Source organism: Dermacentor silvarum, chromosome 6 (assembly GCF_013339745.2).
Source record: "Dermacentor silvarum isolate Dsil-2018 chromosome 6, BIME_Dsil_1.4, whole genome shotgun sequence".
Taxonomy (NCBI): domain Eukaryota; kingdom Metazoa; phylum Arthropoda; class Arachnida; order Ixodida; family Ixodidae; genus Dermacentor; species Dermacentor silvarum.
The window spans coordinates 14,288,391-14,295,293 of record NC_051159.1 but is presented as its reverse complement, the minus strand read 5'-3'; the positions used below and the strand labels follow the sequence as shown (position 1 = coordinate 14,295,293).

The 6,903-nt window shown below is 51.6% G+C and overlaps 1 long non-coding RNA gene across 1 annotated transcript; it reads left to right on the top strand.

Moving 5' to 3' along the window:
* Window positions 1–1,614: 1,614 nt before the first annotated feature.
* On the top strand, window positions 1,615–2,928 carry LOC125946105 (uncharacterized). Its single transcript, XR_007467408.1, has 2 exons — window positions 1,615–1,775; window positions 2,795–2,928. It is a non-coding gene; the product is annotated as an uncharacterized LOC125946105 (long non-coding RNA).
* The last annotated feature ends 3,975 nt before the right edge of the window (window positions 2,929–6,903 follow it).

Genomic DNA, 6,903 nt, shown 5'->3' with positions numbered 1-6,903 from the left:
CGAAGTCTTGAATCTGCTGAAGCAGTGGAGAGTGGTCGGAAACGGCAACCAGACTCGCTAGAGAGTCGACGGCAGAAAGAGGCTGCCGAGTCAGGGTGCGTTGCTTCTTCAACTCTTCCTAGCTCTGGCATAACGTGACCAATTCAGAAACGGTGCGCGTATTCCTGGCCAAAAGCATCTGGAATGCGCCGTCATCGATGCCTTTGAGGATGTGCTGAACTTTATCAACTTCGGGCATGGCGGCGTTGACACGTTTACAAAGGTCGACGACGTCTTCAATGTAGCTAGTGAAATTTTCACCAGTCTGCTGTGCACGGGCTCGCAAGCGCTGGCGCGTAGTTTGCGCACAGCAGGTCGACCAAACACTTGAGTGAAAGACGTCTTGAAAGTTGACCATGTCGGGATGTCGACTTCGTGGTTATGAAACCAGAGTTGGGCAACGCCATGCAGTAAGATAAAATATGACGTTGGTCAACTTCGCGACGTCGTCCCACTTGTTATGCGCGCTCACCCGTTCATACGACGTAAACCAGTCCTCCACGTCCGTTTCATCTGTACCGCTGAAGACACACACACACACACACACACACACAAACACACACACACACACACACACACACACACACACACACACACACACACACACACACACACACACACACACACACGCACGCACGCACGCACGCACGCACGCACGCACGCACGCACGCACGCACGCACGCACGCACGCACGCGCACACACGCACACACACACACACATTTTTACTCGGTTTGTGACGTTCACTGCCACAAAAAGAAACCTTCGCGCCGATTGGTCTCTGTCCTTTCACTTGTTTTCATTACGTCAACGGACCTGCCCCAATGTGACGCCACCGCCAAACCGAATCCTTCGAAAACCGAAGCGTTACAGAATACGGCCCCAGAGCAGCACTTCATCGCCAGGCTGGTAGAATACTACGCGATGATATGCGTCATAATGATCCTTGCGGTCCCGCTGTCTGGCTGCGGTGTTGCGCGGGCATGCTGGCGACAATGGACGAGGCGGGAAACATATTCTTTGCAGGAAGATCGAGATGGACTGACAGGCGCAGAGAAGAAAGAAACATCGAGAAAGGAACTGGGTGAACGGCCATAAACAAGGTAGAATGGCGAGTAACCGGTTGTGCATTAAACGGCGGTGTTATACGCGAAGGTGACGAATGGCAAAATTGTGTCCCAGTTTCTGTGATCGAGTTGAATATAGGCGGCTATCATGTCAGAGAGCGTACGATGAAACCGCTCAGTCAGGCCGTTGGTCTGAGGATGATAACATAGAGAAAGGAATTCAACATGAGGGGACACTCGGCAAAAACTGGCAACAGGAAACACGTCACCATACGTCACGCTATACTTTTGACACCGAACGTTAGCTGCCGCGAGCATCGAAAAAAAAGAAAGTGAACTTAAGTTAACAGGCATTGATTTATTTTTTTAATTCTTTGCCGCGAAAACTAAAACGTTTTGCGTATAAATGAACTTAAGCTTTGCGACTTATTTTCCTTGCCTTACCTAGCCACAGGTCAATGACGCGCCAGATACATGCGTCATCCGCCAGACACTCCCCGGAAGCCAGCGAGGATGGCTGCGCGCGCGTTTGAGCGCTCGCGCGCGGCGACCTGTATGTCGCCTTCTTTTTTTCTTTTTTAAATGTAACCTGGTTTATTGGGCTCTCGGCGTATTCTTGCGTTCCTTCTGCACTGGGACAAGACACCACTGCACTATTGGACTACGGCAAGGTGAGAAATCTTGTTTCACAGTCTACGACGCAATTAGGCTTACGGCACGGGACCGAGACTTAAGACGCAGTTAGCGAAAAACAGCTCGGCCATCCTGGCGCAGTTAATTTGAGTTAATGAATCGTGCTGAGACATGTTTCCGACGCTTGCTATGGGACTATTGTAACTTATTTCGGTTTTTGAGCCACACTGGCCGCACAGGGCGCCGTGTCGCAGTTAGCGAGAACTAACTCGCCCGTGGTGCGTAGTCTAGTGCATCTTGCTAGGAGAAGTTTGTGCCGCTTTCTCTGACGCCAGACATTACTGAAAAGTAATTTCGTTACTTTCTGGGGTACTTTTGAGGCACGCTGGCCGCATAGCGCGCTGTGACGCAGTTAGCGATAAGCAGCTCGGCCGTGTTGATAAAGTTAGTTTGGCGTGTAATGAATCTTAGAGGGACAAGTCTGTGACGTTTTTTGTGGCTCCGCAACAACATATACCTTCTTTCGGTACTCACGGCTGTTGAAAACGCGGTGGGCGATTGCCAAGAGTGATAACATGGGGTGTGCTGCTGGCGCCGGCAGAACGCGCGAACGACGAACATATCAGAAACTTGTAATTCGAAAATTACGTCTTCTAAAGGACTGAAAAAAGGCATTGCACCCACTCATTTGTCTTGAGTGCCTGTTGCGTCCGTCTCTGTGTATCTCGCGTACCGTCGCGTCGCCCAAGGCCAAGTTTTGGAAACGCGAAGTCGCTCGTGTATTTGTGCTGCCAAAGTGCAGGAAATAATGCCCGGAAATGGGGGAACGCTTGGAAATCAGATGTTTTCATATATGTTTGTAATGAGTCGGGTATTTTCTACGACATGTATGTGAAAGCGAATTGCTTTTGTTTGTAATGCCGCCCATTCACCGCTTTCGCACGTTTCGCCTCTACACGCAGTATTCCTATGTCTAAATACCACAATGACTCATGCTTGTAACATGCTGTTACGTGCTTGCAAATGTAACATGCTTGTAATTTACTTTTTTTTTCAGCTGGTGCCGTCCGGTGGAGCTTCATACAGGAACTACTGCCTTACCTGCTGGTGTCACAACGTTGGATGAACGCACAAAAAGCGCGGAACGAGCTTTTATATAGAGCAAAATAAATATTTCCTCATTGCACAAAAGGTCTTGCGTCTACTTTGTGAAATTGCACGTGGCACAGATTCGATGGGACTTTAGAAGATCGTTCGCAATCATTTTTACTAAATAAACCGATTCTGCACGAAGAGCAAAAAACCAAAAAACAAAAAAACAAAAAAAAAAAGGAGGCGGGGGGGGGGGGGGAGGGCGCAGCCGGCGTGCTAGCTTGCGTTCAAAATACGCGCGCCCAAAACCGAAACCGGAAGTGATGTAAGTGATTGACCCCGACCGCTTGGCACGCTGCAGTCAATTCGGCCGCTGGGCCCTATGGGAGTGTCCCCTCTTGTTGCATTCCTTTCTCTATGATGATAACTTGATGTAGTGAGTGGTGCCAGAGGCTTTGAGCACTTCGCCTACTAGTTGGGAAAGGAATGTCTTTCCGCGGTCGCTCAGGAGGACACGAGGGGCGCCATGGCGCATGATGATGGATTGAAGAATGAAGGCAGCGACTTCGGAAGCCGATGTTGAACTTGCACAGGCTGTTTCGGCATAGCACGTCAGGTGGTCGACGGCGGTCACTATCCATCGACTACCGGCGGGAGTCATGGGAAGTGGCCCATATAGATCGATGCCAACAACCTCAAATGGTTCCGCAGGACATGAGACTGGTAGTAGTTGTCCGGCAGGAGCTGATGTTGGACGTTTGCGACGCTGACAAATGGCGCAGGAAGCGACGTATCTCGCCACACTGGTAGACAGGCCAGGCCAGTAGAAGCGACTTCTTATGCGGTCGTAAGTTTTCTGGATGCCAAGGTGGCCAGCAGTCAAATCGTCATGAAAGGCCTGAAGGACACGCGCACGAAGGCAACGGGGTAGCACGGGCAACCAGCGTCGTCCTTCAGGATGGTGGATACGGCGTACAGCACGGAGTTTTCAAGCTTAAATTGTGTCAGCTGTCGACGAAGCCGGGCGTTAGGCGGGCGCGAAGCTCCACGAAGGTGGTCTATAATACGGCGACAGTACGAGTCAGCGAGTTGTTGAGACGAAAATGATTCATGGTCGTGCGAAGTGAGATTATCAAGAGTGGCGAAGGACAAAACCGCCGTAGAAGAGACGTCAGTGAGTGCGTCACTGGAGGCGGTGGAGGAACCATTGATGAGTGCGGCTGTAGGAAGCGGGCAGCGAGAAAGAGCGTCTGCGTCTTGGTGCTTCTTACCAGACTTGTAGATGATATCAAAGTCATATTCTTGGAGACGAAGAATCCAGCGGCCAAGACGCCCTGACAAGTTCTTGAGTGTGGAAAGCCAGCATAAGGCGTGGTGATCCGTCACGATGGTAAATTGGCGACCGTGGACATAAGGGCGAAATTTCTGGACGGACCAAACGACAGCGAGGCACTCCTGCTCGGTGATGGTATAGTTCTTCTCGGCAGGTGTGAGCACGCGGCTGGCATACGCAACGACTCTCTCACGCGAAGAGTTGTCTCGCTGGAGGAGCACAGCACCGATGCCATGGCCGCTAGCATCCGTGTGCAAGAGTGTGGGAGCAGTCTCATCAAAATGACACAGGACAGGTTCAGATGTGAGGGCGCCCTTTAGCTGGTCAAAGGCAGATTCACATTCAGGTGACCACACGAAGGGAGCACCAGAACGAAGTAAGTGGTGTAAAGGTGCAGCTATAGAGGCGAAATCGCGAATAAATCGGCGAAAATAGGAAGCGATGCCGAGGAAACTGCGTATAGGTCATTGGTCTTTTCTGGACGAGGAAAGTGAAGCACCGCCGAAATCTTGTCAGGATCAGGTCGAATACCATCCTTGCTTACAATATTGTTACCTAAGACCTAAGACCTAAGACTTTGATCATCTTGCTTGCAAAATGACACTTTTTGGTGTTGAGCTGAAGACCAGCGTTGGTATATGCACGTGAGAACCTCGTCGAGACGTTGCAGGTGCTGTGCAAATGTCGACGAGAAAATAACGATATCATCCAGATAGCACAAGCAGGTATTCCACTTCATGCCACGCAGAACGGTGTCGATCATGCGCTCAAAAGTTGCGGGAGCATTGCAGAGGCCGAAGGGCATGACGTTGAACTCGTAAAGACCATCTGGGGTTGCAAACGCTGCTTTTTCTTTGTCGGCTTCGTGCATCGGAATTTGCTAGTAACCTGAACGCAGATCAAGACTGGAGAAGTACTCGGCACCTTGCAGGGAATCGAGGGCATCGTCAATGCGAGACATGGGGTAGACATCCTTGCGCGTGATCTTGTTGAGCGCTCGGTAATCTACACAGAAACGCACGGAGCCATCTTTTTTTTTCGGACCAAAACAATGGGAGACGACCAAGGGCTAGCAGAGGGGCGAATTATCTCACGTTGCAGCATGTCGGCGACGTTTTGCTCAATAATTTTGCGCTCAGCTAGAGACACGCGATACGGCCGGCGACGCACGATGGATCTGCCGTCTGTCTGAATCCGATGCGCTGTGACGGTCGTCTGTCCCAATGTCGAAGAATGGGCGTCAAATGAACATTCATGCTTCTTCAACAAGGCAAGGAGCTGTTGCGTCTGCGAAGGGGTCAAGTCCGAGCTGATTACAGCAGCAAGAGTCGAGGTAGAGGCAGTATGTCCAGCAAGAAGGATTCCAGAGGGAGCAGTCTTGAGGGGAACAACAGAGAGAGGCTCTGAATCAGCAACGCAAGCCAAAGTGGTGCCTTTAGGAAGTAGAATTTTATCACGTGTTGTGTTCCTTGCTCCGAGAAGCGCAGAACCATTATCAAACCTAACTAGGCCTGAAACAATGGCTATCCCTTTTGTGAGCCAACGCGCACAAGGTAACATTAACACATCGCCGTGGTCGATGGCGTCGGACGTGATGGTCAGAATTTGCTGACAGCCTGGAGGTAGCTCGGTATCTTTTGCAGCGAGTAGACGAAGTGGCTGGTATGGTTCATCGCTAAGCGAATAGTCGGTGTCGGTCATATGTACGACGCCTTGCCCACAACATATAGCAGCAGAAGCAGAGGCATGGAAATCCCATCCGAAAATGAGCTGGTGGGAGCAGGGCGACAGCACAGCAAATTGTATGTAGTACACGATACCATCGATGGATACACGCACTGTACAAAACGCGGAAGGGCGGATTGCTTTCCCTTGAGCTGCAACAAGCGCGGGTCCGTCATAAGGCGTCGTAACTTTCCTGAGACGCCTACACAAATCGGAATGCATAACAGATAAAGTCGCACCGGTGTCCACCAAAGCTTCAACGTGCACACCTTCAACAAACACGGACATCATATTACAAGGGCGCGCTGGAGGAATTGTAGTCCTGTCGGTGAATGCAGTTTTTCCTCCGAAAACTGCAATATTTAGTTTTCCGGGCGGCGGTCAGAGGTGAATGAGGCAGGCCGAAGCGGTGACGAGGAGCGGCGGAAGGGCGAAGGTGAACGGCGTCTGGTGGTGCGGTAACCATTCGGCGTCTCGGTCGTTGCGGGCGGAGATGGGGAACGGCGCGGAGGGGAAGCGTAACGACAGCTTTGGTAAGAGGCCCCACCAGAATACGCATCGCGTTCACACAGGTCGTACCCACGACGCTCATCTTGTTGGCGCTTGCGACAAAAACGTGATATATGGCCGTGATAACCACAGTAATAACAGGTAGGACGCGACGGTCGCCAAGGTGGGTAGTAAGGGGTGGTGATGTAAAACTTTTATTGAGAAGGCCCGAAGTAATGAAAATTAAAAAGCAGCGTTGTGGGCGGCCTTCAGGCTGCCGGTTGTGGCGTCCAGGCCGTGCCTAGTCGCGACGTCCTCTGCCCAGGTCACCAGCCGGAGTTGGAGATCCGGCTCGGTGCTGGACAAAGCAGCCTCCCACTGCTGCGGACTGGTTAGGTGCCAAGAGGCAGGGGGCAAGTGTGCCGGGCAGGAGAATAAGATGTGATCGTAATCGGCGCGGGAGCTGTCACATAAGCGGCAGGCCGGCGAGTACGTCCCGGGGTGGAAGAGGGCAAGACGTGCAGGAG